A 26,127-nucleotide genomic window follows, 5' to 3' on the forward strand; every position below is an offset into this window, starting at 1 on the left:
TATGAGAAAGTTTATATTTCCCTTGGATAAAGTCAATTAGCGAACACTATGGTCATAATCCCCCACACCCACCCAATTGTTGTTAAAAAATTTTCCCACCCTTAAAATCTCCCAGATCATCCTTTAAAACGCTCCAGAGTTTCAGCCCAGTGCAGAGATTGAGTTCTGATCTCTCTCTTTTTTGGAATAGAAAAGTCTTTCTTGTTGTTTTAACTTTTCCCAGTACAATTTTTGCTTTCACAGAGCCAAGTTACTCTAAACATTGAGTAACTCGTGGACATAAAGACGGCAACAGTAAACATTGGAGAATGCCAAGGGAGGAAGATGAGGGGAGGCAAGGGTTGAAAAAATATTGGGGACTATGCTCACTACCTAGGTGACATGATCAACTGTACCTCAAACCTCAGCATCAACTAATGTGCACATGTAACAAACCTGTATATGTATCTCCTGAATCTAAAATAAAAGCTGAAATTATTTTAAAAAATTTAAAAATAAAACATGTATTGAATTACTGTTATGTAATAGGCACAATTTTAGACAATGACCAGGGTCCAGGTTTCATAAATAGTTAACATGCAAGAATAGGCCTTAATCATACGAGCAGTGAGAAGTAAAGGCAATTATGAAGCAGATTGTATAAGGGTGATGAAATCCGATGTACATTTTTTATTTCAGATTTACATTCTGAAGGAATCACTAAAACTACAATGGATGTAGAAAGATAATTTAGAAGCACATAACTTCAGTCTAAGGAAACAGTACTTGGACTAGGGAGATGGTGCTGGAGATGAACAGATATCCAGAAACTCAAGGGCTGTGTGTGTGTGTGTGTGTGTGTGTGTGTGTGTGTGTGTAAAATGATGCATATTACTAGGTAATTATTAAAATATAAAAAGTAAAGAAGAGGTTTAGGTTTAACAAGTCTTTGGTTTCTGGTTTAGTCTTTAGTTTCTGGTTTAAATTTTACCGACAGAGGGGGAAAAAAACTGAAAGAAGATCAAATTTTAAGGGAGAAAGATTATAATTAGTGAGTTGGGGACACATGAAGAACATTCAAATGGATCTTAGTTAGATATCTAAATCTGGTGTTCAGAGGGGAGACCAAAGCTAAAAATGTAGATTTCGGATGTCATATTAGATACAATTGACCAAGTAGTGGACAGATGCAGAAAAACACAGGAGAGAAAGATGAGTCCTAAGATTAAGGCTTGTAGAATTTTAAATTTCACCAGCTTGCATAGGAGGCTGAATCTGCCAAGGAGATGTAAAGAGAGTAAACAGAGAAGGAAGAAAATCCAAGTACTACAGAAATTAAGGCAAGAGAATGTTGAGTAAGGAAGAGGTCACTTGTAGTGACTTTGCTAAAAAACCACAAAAAATGAAAACTGAATAATTTCCTTTGGATATGGCAACAGAGAGTTTCTTGGTTATTTTAGCAAGGGCTAATTGAGGGGAGTGAAACTCTTAGAAGTCACATCAAAGTGGATTAAGAAGGGATTTGAGGAAAGTACATTGATAGCAGTAAGTGCCAAAAAGAAAAAAATAAAAAGTACGACTCCAAAGATGAGCAGTTCCAGGACAGTAGATAGAAGAATATTTTGGTTTAAGTAAGATTTTAAAAGATTGAAGAGATTTGAGCATGTTGAAATGCAAATAGGAGATGTTTCAACAGAAAGGAGAGGTTTAAAATGTCAAAGAAAGAAAGAACAATCAATAATGCAAAGTTCCATTGACTAACACCCCCCCAAGTTCCTCCCCTCAAGCCCCTGATAAATAATATTTTACTTCCTGCTTCTATGAGTTCAACATTTTTTAGATTAGATGGATAAGTGAGAATATGCAGCATTTATCTTTCTGTGCCTAGCTTATGTCATTTAGCATGGTGACTACATTTAATTATACTGTAAAATTATACTTGAAAGTTTCTAAGAGAATAGATCTTAAATATTCCTACCACATACACAAAAATATAGGATGATGAATATGTTAATTAGACTGATTATGGTAAATATATATATGTAGATATAGATAACATGCCAAGAAAGACTCAGGAATTGAGACACAGCCTGGCTCTGTGCATACTTGCTGTCAAATTTATTAGGAAAGACTTTCCAAAATTGTAAATATATATATAATTTTTATTATTTTATTAAGGTCAACTGTACCTCAGTGAAGCTGAAAAAAATAAGGCAATGTTCCTAATAAGGTGGGTCCTGAGTAGAATAAATGAGGATTTAAAATGCTGCAATCAGCTTGACCTCCAGTTTCAGAATATTTATATTAAACACCCATGGGGTTATACTTCCACTGTAAGATATATCATATAAGGAGAAAATAAGAAGCCTCAGCTAGATTTCTTTTTAATAAAGCAGAAAGTTGTTCAACATTCTCAAAGTTAAATAGGCTATAGGATCTTGAAAGGTAAAAGTCAATAAATGGGAAATGTACAAGTTAAAGAAAGGAAATAAAACTGAACTTAAGATCAGTGAGGAGGTAAAAATAAAATTAATAATCAAATATTTCTATGTTGAAGAGGAAAGTTGTACGCAAACTGACATATAAGAAAGGAAATATAAAGTTACAATATAAACTAACGATTTTAGGTGGAAAACGATGGACATGTTGAAGGAACCTCCTGTAAATACATTTTGCTCCATCTCCTGTGATAATGGTTAGTGTCATTCAATGAAGTAGATACTGATCATTGCCAAGGGTCCTGATGAAAATCAAGCATAGGGACTAAGCTGATCAGCCAAAATGTCCACAGTCTTTTAAGGTTCTCTGACCACTGTGATGACAGAAAGTGAGAACTGAGGCAAAATAACAGGAAGATTCAGGAATTGAGTCACAGCCTGGTCCTATGCATAGGTGCTGCCAAATTTGTTAAGAAATATTTTCCAAAAGAATGTAGTACCTCAGAGAAATGTATAAAATAAAAGACAGGTAGTAAGCTAAGCACATCATAAAATAATTTTCTGTTTGCACATAATTGAGGTAACAACAAATTAGAGGATAATGAGCAGCTTAACTTCAGGGTAGTGAAGTAAAAGAGATGAAATAGTTAAAATATTTTTCTTTCCTTCACGGTTGAGAGAACCAAACCTCCTAGCTTTAAAAAAAAGAAAAAAAGTGAAAATAGGATTTATTGCAACACAATTTTACAAAAGAATTTTAATTACATAAAACATAAAAAGATTATAACTCATTTGAAAAAATAAAAAAGACGTCTTAATATTATCCTTATGTTACAAAGAGTAATTAGCCAGATAAAGCCAAGAATATGAACTAAATAATGTCTCAGAAATAGTACATGAAATGTGTATGTAAAAAAAAGCACTGCAAAAAAAAATGCATTTTTAGGTTTTTGTAAATAAAATCATCTTATTTTTCTCACTCAGTTTATCTTATCTGCCACCCAGATAGGAATACTAGAATGTATTTCTATTTTGTTTCTCCTTTCCTTAATTCTGCCCCACGTTAAAGAAACTTATCTTTCTTTGTTACATTAGATGGATTTGGGGTGTCGGTGTTCAGCAATGTTTATTTTATCCAAACGGTGAGCCTTGTAAGACAATTTGTTTTTTGCTTCATCAACACAAGCCAAAAAAAAATCGTTCATAGCATACTGTCTGCTTATAATGGCAGTTTTCATGAACTTTGAAACATCAACAAAAGGATGATATTCTTTTCAAGAATAAACTTTAAAGGAATAACATAACTCTTTTTAAAATTCACAATTGCCAAATGATTTTGTGTACTAAAAAGTGCATGCAATGTAAATACTTAAAATATTTTAAACATACATCTAATAATTTAAAACTTATAGACATTTTAGTTTAGTTTCTGCTAGAACACTAAATAAAGTTTGCAACTTGGAAATTATTTGGCTTTTTGCAATTCCCAATAACTAACAAATTTTAGGGTAAATTTCTCTTCTGAATGTTTTAGTGAACTGGTAAAATATTAGTGTAAAAATAGTGCTTTGCAATTTTGTTTTGAATCCCTTCTAAAATATTGTGAAAAGCTAATAAGGTAAGGTTTACTCTTGCAATGCTTACATAAATGTTCTTTTCTTTTACTGGGAGCAACATATTTGACAAATACAACGCCATGTTCTTTTTAAAGATATCTTTGGTCTAAATTACCCAAATGAATTCTTTACCTTCATTTATTCTGTTTGCTGTCGAAAACAAATTAAAATTTAGAAACCGTCTTATGTTCATTGAACCTGCTTTTATAAACCTGGTTGAGTGCCTTAAAAGTGACAAGAAAATAACATCAATATTTGTGTAATCTCTCGTATCAAGGATTTAGAATTAAATTTTTAAGTATGTGTTAGAGGAAAGTTTTCTCCATGAAAGAAATGAAAAACGTTTACTATTAATTTTGTTTTAAACGTCATAACAACAGCACAATACAAAGAAAATTGAGTACTATTTAGAAATATGTTTTATTATACATAACATTAGAAATGTTGGCTTTAGCTCAGAGTCCTTAGAAAGTTAATCAGGTGGTACAGCACCCAAAACATCTTGAAGTAATCTAAAAAAGACTTTTTTTGGATAATAAATTCCATTTCTTTGGAATAAACAGACATTTATAAAAAAGAATTTTATCTCCTAAATAGTAAATCTGGCGGAATTAGTTTAACATTGATATATAGATGAATACCGTAAAATTGCTTAAAGCAAATACAGTAATTTCTGACAGTTTTCTTAATTAACAAAGTAAATTTTGGGATACTTGGTACTTTCTCAAATTATTCTTTTTCAATATATTTCACATGACCAATTTTGTTTTTAATACTAACAGATATTTGGCTACAAATGCTATCATAATAATTTTTATTTTGTTATGAAAAAGTCACATGTAACAGTCCCTAATGCCCATAGCAAGGTCTCCCTTGGTAAAAGAGATTTGGCTGAGATTTGCATTTTAATTTTTTATTACAGAAATAAATTACCAAATAGTGGAACATATGTGCTAGGTAAGAACAGCTGAGCCCTATCTGGACTCATCTGACCTTGGTCATTAGTAAATTAGAGTTAATTCAGGGAAACAAGACTGAAGCCATATGTGGTTCATATCAAAGGTGGATCTGAGTGCACTGCAGTGATCTGAAAAGCATTCAGTTGTTAGCAAACCTGTCAGTTCTAGGGATAATTCTGGCAGTTTTGTCTCAAGGCATCTGCAATCTCTTAAAACAGTTATTTGAAGGGAAGAACAATGAAACAGAGAGAATTGCTCTTCTCAGTGTTACTGTGAGTTAATAGAGGAATAAAAGAAATCAGAATGACTAAGCATAATATGATAGGTAGTGAGTTTAGTACCATTTGGTGCAGTTAAGTACAGTTATCATTTTTAGGTAGTTGAAACAGCATTTGATAGTTCATTGTGTACTAAACCGAGTCTTTCATAATGAAGGGTCATTTCATATTTTCTTTTAAATGAGATGTCTTCAACTTTCCTGACCAAATGTTTTCTTTTCTAATACAGAATAGCCATCAAGAATATATTTACTATCATGTGGCCAAACTGAAATAAAATTAAGAAACTTTACCACACTGGGTCAATGAAGGACCTTCATTAAGTCATAATTTCTTTGCCTTACCTAATGTAATAAAAAGCTTCTTTAATAATATCATGGAAGTATTGTGAGAAGTAAATGAAAAAATTCATCTAAAGTCATTTTACCCTAAAGCTCTGTAAAGATAACCAGGATTTATTCTTATTGTATATTTTGCATAATCAATCAATAAAGAAACAGAGTACTTCTACATACTATGACTGTAGCATATGCCTACTGTCTTCATATATATGTAAGTATATAGATACATGCCTTTATCATTAGAATAATTTATAATGTTTTAAGGATATGGAAACTTGTTTTCACCTCTAATGTTATCACCCTAGTAGGCAAGAATAGGAAAAGTACCCTGAGCTTTTGCTGAGGCAGGATCTTTAACCAACATGGCCCTTAATGTCAGGCCTTTTCAGGTGAGGAGACTTAGAGGCGCAAAAGTTTTATTTTAAATCTCACCTTATTCTATTTGATAATTCACTGGACTATTCATTCATTCATTTGGTCTTTCTTTCTAATATATATTCAGCACCAGCTTGGTATAAAGAATCATGCTAGGCACTGTGTGTGCTGAGTTTTACCAAAAACAAAACATGATCCCTGTCCTGGCAAAGCTTAAAGTCTTATTTATAATGCATTACAAGAATTAAAATGTATCACAACAAAAATATGTATAAATAATTAATGATTATGTTAATCATTAATCAGTGTCTAGAATATCATAGATACCAATAGATATTTATTAAATAAATTTTAAAATAATGAATAAATGAATGGCTAGATGCATACTATAAAATCATTCCAATTGTGCTGGAGTTTAGAAGAGGCATGTTACTTTCGACTCTAGTATTGCCAAGCTAAATGATCTGTGGTGAGTAAGTTTATCTCTCTAGAAGTCAATTTGTTCAATGTGGAATGAAAGGATTAGGCTATATAAATGCCAAGATATTTTTCAGTGGAGATTGTCTATATGTCTATTAATATTTATTTATTTTTGTTCTTTTTAATTTTTAATTTAATTTTATTTAATTTATTTATGATCAAATCAGTTTAAGAATAATTAAACATGTAGTCCTATCTCTCAGATTCTGTTTATAGCTTAATTCAATAAGGAAAAAAATATATATATCTGACCCAGCTTTAAAACAAAACAGAAAGATAGCCACATTATTGCTTTACATAAATTTAAACTCTATTTAAGTACAGCTTTAATACATTAATGAAAAAAGTATTTCACACTCCACAAATATCAAGAATGAGAAATAAAATATGTCCGTCTTGTTTCTGTCCTACTTCTAGATCATCACATTCCACGCTCCTCTTGAAAGCAAGCAAAGATACAAAACCCTGTTCTTTTAAGTTTCATACCATTCAATCTTACTACCTGATTTATTTTACTATAGTCTTCTATTCATTTCCTGGATACAGATGTTTGCATCTCCTCAGTGATGAACTAGTGAATGTTCAACAATTGTCTCTCTGAAAAAGGGAGATTTGCCCTGATTTGTAGTGTTTGATGATTTTTATTTGCTTTATTGTTATTTGTGGTCCTTGCTGATTTTATATACATTATTAATGATTTTAAGCTAAAGCTATTATGTCAGACAAAATATAAAATTTCTGAAAATTTAATTCCTGAAAGTCAGTACAAGTCATTTTCAGCATACTACTGCTTCTGCTTCACCAGCTTGAAACTGACAGTCACTCAGAGTTCTTGACAGAGTGCCCTTCACACAGGACTTGGAGTGACTTGCCAGTCATTCAAAATCATTACCAATAATTTTCTTAGTGCTTCAGCCAGTTGTGGTCACATAATGCTGTTTTTAAACACCTGAGTTTATTTTACTTTCCGAATGAGTTACTCAACCTTTCCTGCTCTAAGATTTTAGACTCTTTTTCTCCCCACTTTGCTTATTCAGCTTCTTTACTGATAATATTTTCGAAACCCACTGGAGCCTCATGACCATTAAAGACCTACAGTATTACAATTCATTAGATTTTTCTACTTTTTTATATTATAGCATGTTCAGATGATTTTCCATGATATATAATCTCAATTTTACTTTTGCCATTATCTTAAACTTACTAAACTCTCTTTCCTTTGAACTGTCTAGTCCAACCCTAACCCTAGAGTAACTCAATTATCAATGTCTTCTGAATCTGAAGCAGCTGGAATAAGTGATACTAACAATAGTGAAACTAAGGTACATGTTCAACCTTGTTCAGAAAGCTTACTATTTCTTTCAACTTATTCTCTACAAAGTCTATTTCACATTTCTCCTTTCCTGACACTCACAACTTTCTGTGGACTCAACTCAATTTTAGTAGTTAACCTTGCTTTTACTTTACAGAGAAAAATAAAACCATGTACGGAAATACACTCAACAATCAATCACTCCAAAACCTCCTTAGGTCAAAGATGGTATGTCAAAATCTCTCCTCATTGTGTTTGTTACCCCACCAGCCACAGCACATCCTTCATTTTCTGCTTTAAATTCCATCACATTCGTACACCATTTACAGGAATCTTACACAATTATTTCTCTTTTACCACTCTCTTTATTTCTGACAACATTTAAACATATTCAAGCCTTTTAGGTCTTATTTTTCTTTCCTCTACTTAACATACTGTCTCCAGTAGTTATCATGCTTTCTTTCCCATCTAAACAGAATTAAAAAATTTTCTTCATGGTTTCATTTCCTTATTTTCTAACTAGTCCATTAGATTCCTTAGTGTAATAAATCTGAGAAAAAATAAAGGAATGATCACCATAGATTTTAAATTTAAATTAATTTTTTGGACACAGGTTACTTTACCACTCTCCAGCATGCCATTCTCTCAACCACTCCTGCATTCTTGTAACACTCTAACAACTATTCTCATATCCACCACTTCACTTTCAGTCTGTTCCCTACACTGAGCCAGCATTGTTTTCCTAAATCTCAAACTTGATCATATCAACCCATACTTTATTAACTCACTTGTATGGCTCTATGTCACTCTTAAGACAGAAAACATGGCTCCCTATTATGCTAAAGATTAAAAATGAAAATAATAACTGATGGCAAAGCTCCAGCAGATAGAGCTAGTTGTCTACCCATTTGCTCAATAAATATTTGAAGAAATGAATGAAGTGAGCTAAGAAGTGATGAAGGTACAATGGCTATGGAACACTAGGTCATAAAAAATATATTATTGAAGATGTATCTTCAGAAAAACATCAATACTACATCTTTCTTAATTCTAACAGTATATAAACTGTGCAAAAATTTATCATAGAATAGCTGAAGAAAACATTCAAATCAATCATGAAAATGTATTCAAGTTCATTTGCATGAAGACACATTTATTTATTTATTTATTTATTTACTTTTAGAGACATGCTCTCACTCTGCCACACAGTCTGGAATGCAGCGGCACAATCATAGCCTACTCACTTCTGGATTACCAAGATATATGTTTCAATAGTATACAAAAGAAACTAATAAACCAGGCTCTCAATGTGTAGTCACAGAAAATGTATGTGTGAGCCTGTGTATGTTTGTATTTAATTAGCCAACTTTATCAAATTTTAGAATGAGAAATAATTACTTCACTGAGAAATATGTCATGCCTTTAATTCATTTAACAACTGTGTATAGAGTTTTTTTTTATTATTTATGTACTCCATTTTGAAATTTACCCAGTTATATGTACAGAAGTTATTTGTCAAATTTTTATATATAAATATATATGTGTGTGTATGTGTGTGTGTGTGTGTGTGTATGTGTGTATTATATAGCCAAACTCATTTAAAAGGAAAAGAAAATGAATTTTAAGAACCAATGGGAGAACTATGCTTGATAATGCCAGTGAAGTTTTAAAATAATATAAATTATTTGTATGAATATGTAAATCTACCATTTTAAAAATCAAGAAAATGTTGACATATTTATATAATAGCTTTGTTTTCAAATGTATTAATATTTTGGCCATGCTATGTTTGAAACAAGTGAACAAAGGTATATGCTACTACTTATAATAAAAGTCACTCCCACTCACAAAACTAACTTCTAAAATTCAAAATTCATTTCAGATTGAGTTGAAGTTTCAAGGACACTTTAAAGAAATTATAATTATAATTCAACCTTCTTATTACAAAAACAGGGGAACTCAACTGTGACCAAAAATGTGTGATAATTAGATATGGATGAATTTAGTTAAATAAAGGAAACATCACCCAAAAATATGGTGCAGAGAGAAAATTGAATATAATATAGGAGTCTGAAAAAATACTAATAAGTCTCTGAAAGACAAAACAGTAAAACTCTAGGATATCATCTCTATTATTATTAACGGATTCTAATATTTTACTTTAAATATTAATTAGCAAACTACTATCTGAAAGCTAGTGAATAGCATTAGTGAAAACAGTATTAAATATAAATATTATCTGAAATAAAACTAAAGTTCAGTCATAATGTAGATGGATTATTTGTAATATAATTTACATAATTATTCATCTTATAATGTGTATTATTTTAACCATCCATTATCAGATAAATTAAAAATGAAGGACTAGTTTACCCTCAGTTTTCTATGAAATAAAATTTCAGTACTCACATTTATTTCCTTTTCAGGATTTTATAAAAGCAAAGTATTTATTTACTCTGACATTTAATAACTGGGGAATCAATGCTAGTAATAATAACATCTTAGACTGTAATACGATAGTATTTGAGCTTTTACTTTAACTGTTTATCATTCAGATTTTCTATCCTTCCTGAGAAAACCAACATAAAACATGAAATATTTTTTAAAAAGCAATATTATTTTCATTAGAATATTTCTTACCATCTTTACTTCCCATATGACCTTTGTGACCATGTCTAAGAAGCACATGGTTTCTTATAGAATGAAAATTTAAAACAACTTCTTTTTATGTGAATGTTCTCAAGTTTATACATGTAAGACACTGCTCCATTTTCAAAATAGTCACTTTATTTTAAATTTGCTCGAATGTTTCAAGTTTCTCTTTTGAAATTGCCTTCAGATGTTATACTCTTCCATCTGAATATCCTCATTAATAACAAATCTAATATTAGGATAGATTTTCTTTTTGAAACATGTCACAGCATTTTAAGTAAAATAATGCACAAGTCATATTCTATCTTTTTATTATTCTAAAAGCAGGAATAGCTACTGACAAATATTCTCTGATCAAAATTTACCAAGACTTTTGAACCTTCACCTAGGCATATCTATGAACTTCTTTATAAAATCCAGTTTTAGCAAAGAACCCTGTTAAGTTAGTTTAGCAAGAAGTTCTCATCTTTAATATCCAATGAATGACCTAAAATATCTCATTGAGCTCCTCATTCTTTATCATCTCGTAAGGAAAGTCTGATCACTTTGGCCTGTGTTCAGCAGAATCTTCTTAGGTTGGTTTAGCCAGAATCTCCTTACCCTGATATTTCCATTTAGTAATTTTTCACCCACTGACCCTCACTCTGCTCCATGGCTGTAAATTTCTACTTGCCCATGAAGTATTCAGAGTTGAGCCCAATATCTCTTCCCTACTAAATATCCCATTACAGCGGTCCCTGTAACTCTACCAGAGATCCTGAATAAAGTCTGCCCTACAATGTTTTAACATATATCACTGATTATTTTTTTATTTAACATATAAATAAAGAAACTAGTTCTTGTATCATAAGCAAGGGTATTCTAAAAACAATTCCAAAATGAAAAATCTATGAGATTTTTTAGCAATCACATCAAAGTCAGGCTGCTGAAATGCTTCCTCTGTGGAATGCCATTTACTTCCTGTAAGAACTCTACCTTATTTCTACACAATATAGTCTTTTTAACCTACAGAGGTTTCTTCTTAACTAAACATCTTTATATAATAGAAAACATATTTTTTTAAAAAACTACATCTGTCTAAAAATTCTTTAACAACTGTATAGGAATATGATGATAAATTAGACATTTCAGTTGATGCACAAAGAAATCATGAACATAACACACTAAGTAAATATGAAATAGGCAACCATTAGACATTTCATAGTAGGGGATCTAGAAGCAGTTAGATGATTAATTTACAAAGGGATATATAAAGATGATTTTAAAAGATTAAGAGTAGATAGGTTAAGGATAATTTGTTAGAAGAGAGCAATGAAGACAGCAATGTTCTTGCTGTGATTCCCAGTACTCCTTTGCCTTGGGTGGCTTGTGTGTGTGTGTGTGTGTGTGTGTGTGTGTGTGTGTGTGTGTGTGTGTGTGTGAAATAAAGCTCATAATCCTAAACTGGTTGAAAAGTGACAAACTGAAAAGAATGACATAAATCCCGTGTATAGGTTGACACAGAGAAAGCTTGTACCTCACACAGTTAGGAAATCTGAAGAGTAAATTCCCACCTGTGAAATATAACTGCACTCCTTTCTGGAAAGGCAGGGAGTTGTTTGAGCACTCATAATAAAATGTGAGCATCTGAGTAAGAGCGTTAGTCTGGGTTCATTGTGATAGTAAATTTTCCCAATACAGCAGTTGCAGTAGAAAGAGGAAGTGCATTTTACACTTAGCATAATTTCAGCATTTGCTGAGGTAGATGTCACAGCTACTTCACCAGAGCACTTCTGTTGATTCTAAAAAAGTTGCAGATGTCCAGGGACGCTGCCTTTACAGATGAGGAGTTTCCTCTAACACCATCCATCAAAAATATTTGTCAAGAAGGTATCAAACCAGATGGTAAAGACAAGTTTTGAGATGGCAGTTTGACTGACTCTAGCCTTAAATTTCAGCTGATACATCATTTTGACTTGATAAAAGTAAGCAGAACTGCTAACATAACCAACTGATTTGCCAGAGCAAATGCTACTAACAAAAATCTATTTAAATAAAACCAATACAAATTTTATCTATTTTTAAAAGTTCATATAGCCAACCGAAAACATAGTATAGAACTATGATTTCAAACCCTTTCACAGAAAAAATAATTGAAAGTTTATTTTAAGCAACAACAACAAAAAAAATGCCATTGGAATGTCTCAAATAACATTTTGTTTTGCTTACTTTTTAAAAAAAGCTGCATTCTTAATACAATCATTAAACATGAAGATTTCCTTAGTCTTTCCTGGAAACATTGCCATTTTTAAAAATATTGCTTCCAGCCCAGGACATAAGGCACTCAAAAGTCTTTATTACATCTTATCAAGTAAAAAGCTAAACAACCTGAAGAGTCAACAACACTTTTTAGATCTTTTATAGAAGAGATGTCACAGGGCAAATGGCTGCCCCTAACATTAGAGAGCCAGATAGATTACTGAAGTAGAAACCTATGGGCGGAAACCTCAATGGGGACAAATACCACTGGGGTGGAAAATCCTAAACAGATAATTAATTGATGAATTGCTGGGTGCTAGAAGTGGGAGGATACTAAAAGATAAAGAAATTCTAGGGGAACCCAGTCATGATGTTGGACCTATTTTGAAATACTTCACAGTATATTTACTATCCTTTTCAACAAGGCCAGTCCTCAGGAGAAACTCTATCACCAGAGCCTAAACTGCTGGGGTTATATGAGTCTAACCTATTTAGGAGAAGGAAAATAACCAATTCAAGCTCTCTCTATTCTTCCATATAGTAGAAGGGAAACAACACAATTCAAGCTCCTTTTGGTCATTCTGCCCCACCTAAAACAGAGATGGGGCCTGTGAGGCACTAGTGAAGTTCACAAACCAGGAGCAAAATCTCACCAAAAGCCTGAGATCTAATAATAGGACTGGAAAAAGTTACCGTCCCCTTATATCTTCCTACTACATTACTAAAGGCCTATTTACTACAGTTACATTTACCCAGTACCTCATGTCTGCCTTTCAACAAAGAGTCACAAGGAATACCAGAAAACAAACAAACAAACAAAAACAAATTTGAAGAAACTAAACAATCACCAGGACCAGAGTCAGATACGGCAGTAAGTTTGGAATTATCAGGCCAAGAACTCCTAAAATCTATGAATATTTTTCTATGGCCTTTGGTGAAAAAAGTAAACATCAAGCAAGAACAGACTGATAAGCAGAGGGATAGAAATTCTAATAAAGAAATGTAAGCAGAGGGATAGAAATTCTAATAAATAAATGCTTGAGATCAAAAGCATTATAAATTAATGAAGCATGATAGTTTCATGGTTTCAATAGTAGACTGGACACCTCTGAGGAAAGAATCTCTAAATTTGAGAATTACAACAATGGAAAATTCTCAAACTGAAGAGTAAAGGGAGAAATCTACTGAAAAATAATAACAGAACAAAATATCTAAGAACTGTGAGAAAACTATAACATATATTATATGCACATAATAAGAATAGTAAAAGGAGAAGAAAGAGAGAAAGAAACAGAAACAATATATAAGGCAATAATGTCTAGGAATTGTCCTCAAGTTAATGTCAGACATCAAACTACATATCCATGAAGTACAGAGAACACAAAGCAGAATAGATAAGAAACCAAACCAAACAAAAAAACTACACCTAGGCATATCATATGCAATTGATATGATTGACTCTATGTTCCCACCTAAGTCTCATCTGGAATTGTAATCCCAAGATGTCAAGGGAGGGACCTGGTGGGGAGGTAATTGGATCATGCAGACGTTTTCCACCATACTGTTCTCATGAGAGTGACTGACTTCTCACAAAAGCTGATGGTTTAAAAAGGTTTAGCAGTTCCCCTGTCTCTCTCTCCATCTCCTGACACCTTGTTTGTGTGGTTGTTTTATTGTCATCATGTTGTCAGCTGTTTATAGGCCAACTTATTTGTGTGGTCTAGGGACACAAGTGTGTTTTGTAGTGACTGGTAATTGTCTTTTCTTTTCAGGTTTAGTGCTTCTTTCAGGAGCTCTTGTAAGGCAGGTCTAAAGGTAATGAATTCCCTCAGAATTTGTGTGTCTGGAAAGGATCTTATTTTTCCTTTGCTTATAAAGCTCATTTTAGCTGGATATGAAACTCTTGGTTGAGAGTTATTTTCTTTAAGAATGTTGAATATGAGGCCCCATCTCTTCTGGCTCATAGGGGTTTTTGCTGAAGTATCCACTTTTAGTCTGATGGGCTTCCCTTTGCAAGCAATCTGTCCTTTCTCTCTAGCTGCATTTAAATTTTTTTTTTTCATTTTGACCTTGGAAAACCTGATGAGTATGTTTCTTGGGATAATCTTCTTGTGAAGCATTTTGTGAGCTCTTCATTTCCTGAATTTGAATGTTGGCCTCTTGAGCTAGATTGCGGAAGTTCTCATGGATCATATCTTGAAATATGTTTTCCAAGTTGCTTTTATTCTATCTCTTTTAGGGACACCAATGAATTATAGATTCAGGCTTTTTACCTAATCCCATATTTCTTGGAGGTTTTTTTTTTTTTTTGGCCCTTTTCATTCTTTTTTTAATCATTATTCTTATCTGACTCTCTTATTTTAGAAAAACAGTCTTTGAGCTCTGAGATTCTTTCCTCAGAATGGTTTATTCTGCTACTAATACCTGCAAATGCAGTATAAAATTCTTAAAGTGTGTTTTTCAGCTGTATCAGATTGGTTATGTTCTTTTCTATACTAGCTATTTTATCTGACAGCTTTTGGAATGTTTTATTGTCTTAACTTCTTTATATTGGGTTTCAATCTTCTCCTGAATCTTGATGATCTTCATTCCTATTCATACTCTGAATTCTACTTATGTCATTTTAGCAATATCACCCCAGTTAAGAATCCTTGTTGGACAACTAGTGTGGTCATAAGGAGAAAACAAGACACCCTAATTTTCTGAGTTGTCAGAGTTCTTGTGCTGGTTCTTTTACAACTTTGTGGGCTGACGTTCCTTCAGTAGTTAAAGCTGCTGTCCTTAGGATTTTTTTTCTTGTATCCTATTTGATGACTTTGGGAGATTGATTGTGGTATAAGATGGGTTCGGTGAACTGGCTTCATTACTGAAAGATTTAAGGATCCCAAGCCTTAGTTCAGGAATCCTGGACTGGATTTTCTAAATCTGGATGGGGGCCCATTGATATTAGGCCATGACTTTGATTTCTTGTTCCTCAAGGTTAGGAACCTGTTGGAGGGGCTGAAGTAATCCTGGAAGACTGGTCACAACACTTTGAAGGATGGTACCAACCAAAGCACATCATAGGGCAGTGGCAGTGGGATATGTACTCATTTGCATGTACCAGAAGCCGTGGCAGCAGCAGCACGGTGAGTTACATGCTTACTGCTATAGAGTGCTAATGGGTGCCAGGGTGCAGGCCTCTGTGCAGGTGTTGGTGTGACAGGGGGTTCTTTCGCATTTGCTGAGGATTGTTTTATATCTGATTGTGTAGTTGATTTTAGAGTATATGCCAAGCGAAGATGAGAAGAATGTATATTCTTCTGTTGTTTTGGGGTGGAGAGTTCTGTAGAGTTCTTTCTGATACATTTGGTCAACTGTTGAATATCTTTCAAGTCCTGAATATCTTTGGTGTCAATTGTCAGCAACAGTGGCAGTATGCGTTGGGGGGCAGGGACCTTGCTGACAACTGTATGTGCATCTGTACTGGTAGTGGTGTTAGCAGTAGGGCAAAGCTCTCGTGTAGGATTGTGCATCCACACATATCTATACTAACCTTGAATGTAAATGGGCTAATGCTTCCAGCTAAAAGGCACAGAGTGGCAAACTGGATAAAGAAGTAAGTAAGATCCAATTATATGCTATCTTCTAGAGACCCATTTCACATGCAGTGACACTAATTGGCTCAAATAAAGGGATGAAGAAAAATCTACTAAGCAAGAGGGAAAAAAAAAAGAAAAATGCAGGGGGTACAATTCTAATTTCAAACAAAACATACTTTAAACCAACAAAGATATAAAAACAAAACAAAACAAAGAAGGGCATTACATAATAGTAAAGTGTTCAATTCAACAAGAAGAACTAACTATAATAAATATATATGCACCCATCATAGGAGCACCTAGATTCCTAAATCAAGTTCTTAGAGACATTCAAAAAGACTTAGATTCCCACACAATAATGGTGGGAGATTTCAACACCTCACTGATGGTAACAGCTAGTTCACTGAGGAAGAAAATTAAGAAAGATATTCAGGACTTGAAAGATATTCATCAGTTGACCAAATGCATCAGAAAGACACCTACAGAACTCTCCACCCCCAAACAACAGAAGAATATACATTCTTCTCATTTTTGCTTGGCATATACTCTAAAATCAACTACACAATCAGATATAAAATAATACTCAGAAAATGCAAAATAACCCTCTGTCATATCAACAACTCTCATGGACCACAGCACAACAAAATAGAATTCAAGACTAAGAAAACTGCTCAAAACCATAGAATTAGATGGAAATGAAACAACATGTTCCTGGATGACTTTGAGGTAAATAATGAAACTAAGGCAGAAATCAAGAAGTTCTTTGAAACTAATGAGAACAAAGATATAACATGCCAGAATTTCTGAGACACAGAATTTCTCAGACACATTTATAGCTTTAAATGTCCACATCAAAATGTTAGAAAGAACTCAACTTAACAACCTAACATCCCCTCTAAAACAAGTAGAGAAACAAGAGAAAACCAAGCCCCAAAGTAGCAAAAGACAAGAAATAACCCAAATCAGACCTACACTGAAGGAAACTGAGACATAAAAAGTTATTCAAAAGATCTATGAAAGCTGGAGTGGGTCTTTTGAAAAAAAAAAAAAAATTAACACAGTAAGTAGACCACTGGCTAGACTAATAAAGGAGAATGGGGGTGATTCAAATAACCACAATGAGAAATAATGAGAGAAATATTATCACTGACCCACAGAAATACATAATAGAAGACTATTATGAACACCTCTTTGCACACATGTGAAAATCTAGAAGAAATTGATAAATTAATGGATAAATTACTGGACAGATACAACCTCCAAAAACTAAACCAGGAAGAAATTAATTCCCTGAAAGAAGAAAAATGAACTCCAAAATTTAATCAGTAATAAATAGCCTATCAACTAAAAAACAAGCCCAGGACTAGATAGAATCACAACCAAACTCTACTAGATGTACAAAGAAGAGCTGATACCATTCCTACTGAAACTATTTCAAAAAATTGAGGAGGAAGGACTCCTCCCTACCTTGTTCTATGAGGCTAGCATTATTCTGATACCAAAACCTGGCAGAGATACAATAAAAAGAAAACTTTAGGACAATATCCTTGATGAACACTGATGCAAAATCCTCAACAAAATACTAGCAAACTGAATACAGCAGCACATCAAAAAGCTAATCCACCACAGTGAAGTAGGCTTTTTCCCTGGGATACAAGGTTGGTTCAGCATACACAAATCAATAAATGCGATTCATCATATAAAAATAATCTAAAGATAAAACCACATGGTTATCTAAATAGATGAGGAAAAGGCTTCAATCATATTCAACATCTCTTCATGTTAAAAACTCTCAACAAATTAGGTATCAAAGGAACATACTTAAAATAATAAGATCCATCTATGACAAACCCACAGTCAACATCATAATAAATAGGCAAAAGCTGGAAGCATTCTCCTTGAAAATCAGATCAAGGCAAGGATGCCCTCTCTCACCACTCCTATTCAAAACAGTATCGAAGTCATGACTAGAGCAATGAGGCAATGGAAAAAAGTAAAAGATGTCCAAGTTGGAAGAGAGGGAGTAAAAGTATCCCTGTTTGTAGATGACATGATTCTATATCTAGAGAACCCCACGTTCTCAGCCCAAAAGCTCAGTAAGTTGGTAAACAACTTCAAAGATGACACAAACAAATGAAGAAACATTCCATACTCATAGAAAGGAAAAATCAGCATCATTAAAATGGCAAATGTCCAAAGCAATTTATAGATTCACTCTATTCTGATTAAGCTACCAATAACATTCTTCACAGAACTAGAAAAATAAAATTAAAATTCACATAGAACCTAAAGAGAGTTTGAATAGTCAAGGCACTCTTAAGCAAAAAGAATAAAGCTAGAAGCATTACATTACTGACTTCAAACTATACTACAAGGCTACAGTAACCAAAACAGGATGGTACTGGTACCCAAAGAGACACGTAGATCAATAGAACAGAATAGAGAATCCAGAAATAAGGCCACATACCTACAACCCATTCTTTGAACTAATAAACAATTAGAAAAAGGTTTTAGGATTCAAAGTTAATATATAAATGATAGTTGTTTTCCTATGTACCTGCAAATGTTATTTGAAATTAAAAACAAACACATTACTATTGGCATTAGCACTCTCCAAAATGAAATACTTAGGTATAAATCTGATAAAATATGCACAAGATATATGAGGAAAATTATAATACTCTGATGAATGATTTCAATAAAAATAACTAAATAAATGGAGAGATATTCCATATTCATGGATAGGAAGACTCAATATTGTCAAGGTGTCAGTTTTTTTCAACTTGATCTATAAGGTTAACATGATTCTAACCAAAATCTTAGCAAATTGTTACATGCATTTTGGCAAACTGAGTCTACAGTTTATATGAAGAGGCAAAAGGCCCATAATACTAAATTCAAAGCAAAAAAGAGAAGAACAAAGTAAGAGGACTGACACTACCCAATGTCAAGGCTTACTGTAATGTTACAGTAATCAACATAGTGTGGTACTGGTGAAGAAAAGATAAGTTGATCAATAGAACACAATAAATAGCTCAGAAGTATCCTCACATAAATATAGTCACCTAATCTTTGACAGAGGAACAAAGTCAATACAATGGAGCAAACGGAGCTAGCAAATCTTCAAAGAAAGAAAAGTGAATTTACACACAGACCTTACAACTTTCACAAAAAATAATACAAAATGGATCACGGAGTGAAATATAAAATGCTAACCTATAAAATTATAGAAGATAACAATGGAGAAAATCTGTCTGTGGTGATGACTTTTTAGATACAACACCAAAGCACTATGCATAAAAGAAATAGCTCATAAGCTGGACTTTGTTAAAATTTAAAACTTTGTTCTGCAAAAGACAATGTCAAGAGAATGCGAAGCCATGATACAGACTGGGAAAAAATATTTGCAAGAAACCTTCCAATAAAGGACTATGATTCATAATATTCAGAGAACCCTTAAAATTTATGAACAACTCATTTTAAAAATGGGGAAGAGATCCAAACAGACACCTTACCAAGGAAGAGCTACAGATAGAAAGTAAGCCTACAGGCAGGACATTGCACTCAAGTACAATGTCACGATGGAGCAGATTAAAAGGGCCAATAAACTGTTTACCAATGATGGTATATTTCTGAAGAAAACTCTGAACATCCCAGTTATATCAGAGAAGCCTTTGTTGTTAAATAGACTTAACTCCATTGATTCTCCAGAAAATAAAACTGTTGGTAACAGTTTTTCTCAGGAAGAGGAACCAGTGGTGGCTCCTCAAGAATCTGATGTTCAGCCTGTTCAGCCTGAGGAAGTATCAGGCAGAGATTTCCTGCAGAGACTTAACTTGCAGATTAAGTTATCAACCCAGGCAACCAAGAAGCTAAAAGAAGGGAGCAGAGATGAAGAAAGTCCCTATGCAACTTCCCTCTATCACAGTTTGGTGAGTTGGGGATATAATTCTCACCAAAATTAAGATATGTTTGGACCATAAAGAATCCAACAACTGGAGATTCAAAAACATCCCTTCTGGATTCCCATAGTGTTCAACTTAAAATCATAAGTAGGTAGTTCTATCTGCTGCAATTGCACTGTAGTGATTAGTTCCCTCTGGATTTCTATAATTTTAAGTCTTTATTATGGCATGATGGCAAAGTTGTATCCTAAAGCACATCACTTTTGTAGGTGGTGTTAGTTTCCAGACTAACTTTTATAAATATAAACTGACATAAAGCATTAAAGACTATTTATATATTTAGTGTTTATCTCCTTATGCAATCCTGATTATGTGAAAATATAGTTGCTGTTTAAGTGATGCTGAATTTGCTTTGTGTTTATAACTTAAATGTTATATTATACATATATATATGTACATATATATATATTTCAATGTCTTACATATTCTGTATTAATACAAAAAACCAAATTTTGTTTGCTATTTTGTAAAAATATACCACAAAAGTCTGAATGAGAAAATAAACTATGTTAATAAAAAGAAAGCCCATAAAAATTGTTCAATATCATAAATAATTAGGGAATTGCAAATTAAAACACTAAGATTCCACTACATGTCTAATAGAATGGCTAATATCTAGAACACTGACAACATCTAACATTAGTAAAAATGCGGAACAACAGGAACTCTTACTCGTTGCTAGTCGGAATGCAAAATGGTGCCATTTTGGAAGACACTTTGGCAGACAGCTTGACACGTTCTTACAAAACTAAACTTGCTCTTCCTATATAATCCAGTAATCATGTTTCTTTATATTTACCCTAAGAAATTGAAAACTTATGAACACGCAAAATCCTATTTGTAAATGTTTACAGTGGCTTTATTCATAATTGCCAAAATTTAAAAGCCATCAATATGTTTTGCATTAAATGGGTGGATAAATAAATTAAGGTTCACCAACACAAAGAAAAAAATACTTATTAAAAAGAAATAAACTCTCTACCCAAGAAAGAAAATACACGGAAGAAAATCAAATTCTTATTATTAAATGTAAGAAGCCAGTTTTGAAAGACACTGACTGTATAATTCCAACTCTATCATATTCTGGAAAAGGCAAAACTGTGGAGTTGTAAAAAGAAAAGTGGCTGTCATAGGTTAAGAAGAAGGGAGAGATGAATAGGAAGAACACAGAGGATTAGGGCAGTGAAATTATTTTGTATTACACTATTATGGTAGATAAGTATCATTAGACATTTTTCAAAACCCATGATATACAATATCAAGAGTGAAACAATATAAAGTAGGGACATTGAGTGATAATGATGTGCCAGTGTCAAATCGATCAATAGTAACAAATATATGCATTCTGGTGCAGTATATTGATAGTGAGAGCGATTGTGCATGTGTGGTGACTGGTGGGTATATTGGAACTTTCGCTGTTCAATATTGTTGTGAACTTTAAAATGCTCTAAAATAAAGTTTATTAATTTATAAATATATAAATTAATAATTTATAAGTATACATATATGTTGCTTAAGTTTTCATAAAGCAGTAGTTATACATCACACTCAAGTTTTAAAAGCACTATATATGCAGATGCCCTGCTTTTGTATTTCATGGTTCTAAAATCTTCTAAACAAGGTAATACTTATTCTTTCCCCAGAATATTGCATACACTCATTTTGCCATGCATCTCACATACAAGGATATGATTTCCTACCTAATATGGTATAGTTGTTGAGTGTGTCCATGTAACTCATATACAGCAAAATTAGACAGTTAAAAGAGTACGAGTTTAGAAAAGTGAAGTCAAAAATGGGGAAATAGGTATAGACAAGAGTAAATTCATTAGTTCAGTTAAGAAACTTTAGAGTATCAAAGACTTTTTGAATATGAAGATTTAGGTAGTAATTAATCCAGATGTCATTTTCTTACATCCAAATCCTTATCAGTCTATTACTTTCCTTTTCTGCTATCACTTGTGGAAAGAGAAGTTCTTTCTTTTTAGCAGTTTCTTTTGAAGGTATTCACAAAGAGAGAAGTGGAAATAAATAAAGAACCTTAACAGAAGTCATATGAATCTGAATTTTAATAAGCCAAGACAAGTAATGTATATAATTAAAAAACTATAGTTTCAGGAGATGCAAATAATCTTTTAAATTTAAACAACTGGAAGTAGAAACTGAATAAACTTGGAATTTATATAAAAGCCCCACAAGAAATAATCATTATAGTGATGATAAAGTAGGGCACCATTCAAAATGGAGCAAACAAAAGTAAGTCTGTGATACAGAGCCAAAAAACGAAAAATAAAAAGGACTCATTAGTTATATCTGCCAATTCTTTTTTATGTGTTCAGAAAACATAAAGTGCATGTATACATAAACCATCAAGTAACCATAATAAAAACCAATCTAATTAATACATAGATACACATTTTAAAAATAGCTAGTTACTAATTTATTTCAATTAACTTACACCAATAATACTTTTCAATGTTAATTTGAAGTAATTTGATCTAAATCTGTTCTTCTGTTACTTAACAATAATAAATAATTAGTTCTTTAAACATAATTTATTATGACTACGGATAGTGTGTATACATGTATATTACATGTTATTTATTTGTAAAATATGTATAACACTACACTTTGAAGTATTTCCTTGGGATTTATATTATACTAGTATGGTTCTGATTATAAATGGCTGTATAGTAACTATTCTTTTTCAAAGTCCTGAAACACTCACTTTCAGTGAGAGTCACTATGATTCACTAGAAGTTTACTGTGGATTCATTAGGACTCACAAAATTATTTTGATCAGATAAGTACTGTTAAAAAATATTTTACAGCTGGAAAAGCCAAAAGTGAATCCTTAAATAATTTGCCTAATATTAGCATCTCATGTTTTAGAGGCAAAATTTCTGCTAGAATTCAAATCTTTAAACTCCCAGAGTTTATTATTAATGATGGGTCACATGAGTCTTCTTTGTTCATTATAATTTTCACCCATCTCTTGCTGTGTCCATAGAAAATATTTTTTACTTTTCTTAATCACTGAAATACTTTGTTAGTTGTGCTCTGTCATCAGTTGACCTTGCTTTCAACTTTCCTGAAGCCATTAAAATTGGTTCCATCAAATAGCTTATGCCTATTTCGTATATTCTCAAAACTACTCCTTTCTAATTTTACCCACTCTGTGCTGTTTGAGTCTTCCAACTCCTCATTCCAAAAAGCACGCTTTCACCTTCTTGTCTTTTTCTATCTTTACCTTTCCAGTTGCTCCTTCCTATTTGCACACTGAAGCTTTAAAGTCACAGACCAATGGTTCCTTAAGATTCTTTAGCTAGACTTCTTGACATCTTCCCACCTCCTTGACATAAAGCACTTTACTTTTCTTTGGTTCCACCTTTCTAATTTACTTTAAGATGTTGTTGTTTTTGTTTTTCCTTTTCCCTGCCTTCTAACTTTTAATTTCCTTAATGTTTTACCACTGCCTTTTCTTATCAATGTCACCTTGGTAAGACCATCAGTTTAAGAACTTGAATAATAATGTGTTAATGGGATTGGTTTCCCTTACTTTTATCTAAAATGTAGGGAGATTTCTTCCTACATTTAGGAAGGATAGAGACACTTCCCTAAGAGACAACAAAATGTCCAATAATTTATTTAACATTGCCATCTACTTATAATTCTAGCCTCTTAAACTAGATCCGTCCCAGAGTGAATTAAATACCTTCCCCCAAAAAACACTTTTTTCAACTTGTATTTATATAAATGGCATTATCCCTTTTTTAATGTCCTCCCTCGCTATCATCTAGTATGAAAATTGTCAATTCCATCTGTTTCAACAATTGCATTGTTTCAATGCAATTCAATTCTTAAAGCTTAATAAGAATGGTTCATATAATTGTTCTCATGATTTTGGTGGGAGAAAAACAAAATGTAGTATTATTGCCACCTCCATAAATATGGGGTCAAAAGAAGAATACAACCATTGTTGCTGATGATGCAAAGTAGAATGAGTACTGTCACAAAGTGAAGGTGTCAGGAAAAGAATATTCTAACAGCTTGCAAACCCTGCTTTTAAATATTTATGTCATTTATCTTTCTCTTATCTAGCTCTCAAACGTTACTTTCTTTCAGGACTTCATTACTTTTCACTCAAACTCATACTATGAATTCTTACACTGGCCTAATTTCCTCCCATTTCTCTCCTTTTCAATTACCTTCTCAAAATGTATTTTCTTATCTTCTCTCTCTGCACCAAAGAGTTACGATCATAACTTTCTACAAACTCTCATAGGCTATAGCCAAACTTCATGTGGTGTTATCTTTAAGGAACCTTCCATAGTCAATTGGTATATGACTTCTACTAGAAACAATTGTCTTAAAAACTGGAATATGTTTTGTTTACATTTGTATCACGCACAACACCCAATCTAGTATTTTATATATAATAGGCTCTTAAAAAATATACATTAATTTTCACAGGATTAAGAGTATTTTTAAATAATTGAAAAGGGTCCCATAAAATTCTCCAACAAAATTAATACTAATTATTTTCATTTAAAACTGTACAGAAAATATGTTTATTTTTTGTCAGAATTATGTTATACAAAAATGAAGATAATTATAATTATAATAGCAATATCAAATAATAATATAATTATTTATAATTTTATTATAGTAGAACTTGCAAATATATTACTCATTTGCTCTCCCAAACATTATTCTGTAAACACATCATGAAAAAAAAAAAAAAAAAACAGGGCTTATGGGGTCAAGGGGCTTAATGAGGATCATACTTCAATAATAAAGTATACTAGACCAGGCACAGTGGTTCACATGTGTAATCCCCACAATTCAGGAGGCCAAGGCAGGAGGATCACTTGAGCCCAGTTGTTTGGGACCAGTTTGGGCAATATGGCAAAATCCTGTATCTACAAAAAATACAAAAATTATCCAAGTGTGGTGGTGCATGCATGTAGTTCCAGCTACTCCAGAGGCTGAGGCGGGAGAATTGCTTGAGCCTGGGAGATCCAGGCTGCAGTGAGCTATCATTGCACCACTGCACTTCAGCTTGTGCCACAGAGAGAGACTGTCTCAAAAAAAAAATATATATATATTTAAACATTTAAACATATAAATATTTGGACACATATATATATGTATAAAAGGTTTATTATCTGTTCTCAAATCAAATACTCTTTCTACCAACATCTCCTAACTATTGTACCAAGAAATAAAAGATAGGCTCCTTCATTTTTGTTGAATTGCCCTGTGATTCTATCGTACAAATTCAATAATTTTTGGACCCCTTCCTGAAACCTTACACTAAAATTAACTCCAGATGGATTAAAGACTTAAACATAAGACCTAACACCATAAAAACCCTCGAAGAAAACCTAGGCAAAACCATTGAGGATATAGGCATAGGAAAGGACTTCATGGCTAAAACACCAAAAGCAATGGCAACAAAAGCCAAAATAGACAAATGGGATCTAATTAAACTCCAGAGCTTCTGTACAGCAAAGGAAACAATCATTAGATTGAACAGGCATCCAAAAGAAAAGGAAAAAAAAGTTTGCAATCTACCCATCTGACAAAGGGCTAATATCCAGAATCTACGAAGAACTAAAACAGATTTATAAGAAAAAAAAAAAAAAAACCTCATTCAAAAGTGGACGAAGGATAAGAACAGACACTTTACAAAAGAAGGCATCGATGAGGCCAAAAAACGTAGGGAAAAATGCTCATTATCACTGGTGATTAGAGAAATGCAAATCAAAACCACATTGAGATAGCATCTCACTCCAGTTAGAATGGTGATCATTAAAATCTCTGGAAACAACCGATGTTGGAGAGGATGTGGAGAAATAGGAACACTTTTACACTGTTGGTGGGAGTGTAAATTAGTTCAACCATTGTGGA

At 32.7% G+C, this 26,127-nt stretch overlaps 1 protein-coding gene and 1 pseudogene across 7 annotated transcripts in view; one reads left to right on the forward strand and one right to left on the reverse strand.

Moving 5' to 3' along the window:
* GRIK2 (glutamate ionotropic receptor kainate type subunit 2) overlaps positions 1 to 26,127 on the reverse strand; it is a 728,978-nt gene that overhangs the window by 44,621 nt on the left and 658,230 nt on the right. The window lies entirely within an intron of this gene.
* Positions 19,250 to 22,141, forward strand: LOC116549541 (annotated as a pseudogene).

The sequence above is a fragment of the Sapajus apella genome, unplaced genomic scaffold (assembly GCF_009761245.1).
Source record: "Sapajus apella isolate SASKATOON/1434 unplaced genomic scaffold, GSC_monkey_1.0 scaffold6, whole genome shotgun sequence".
NCBI lineage: Eukaryota > Metazoa > Chordata > Mammalia > Primates > Cebidae > Sapajus > Sapajus apella.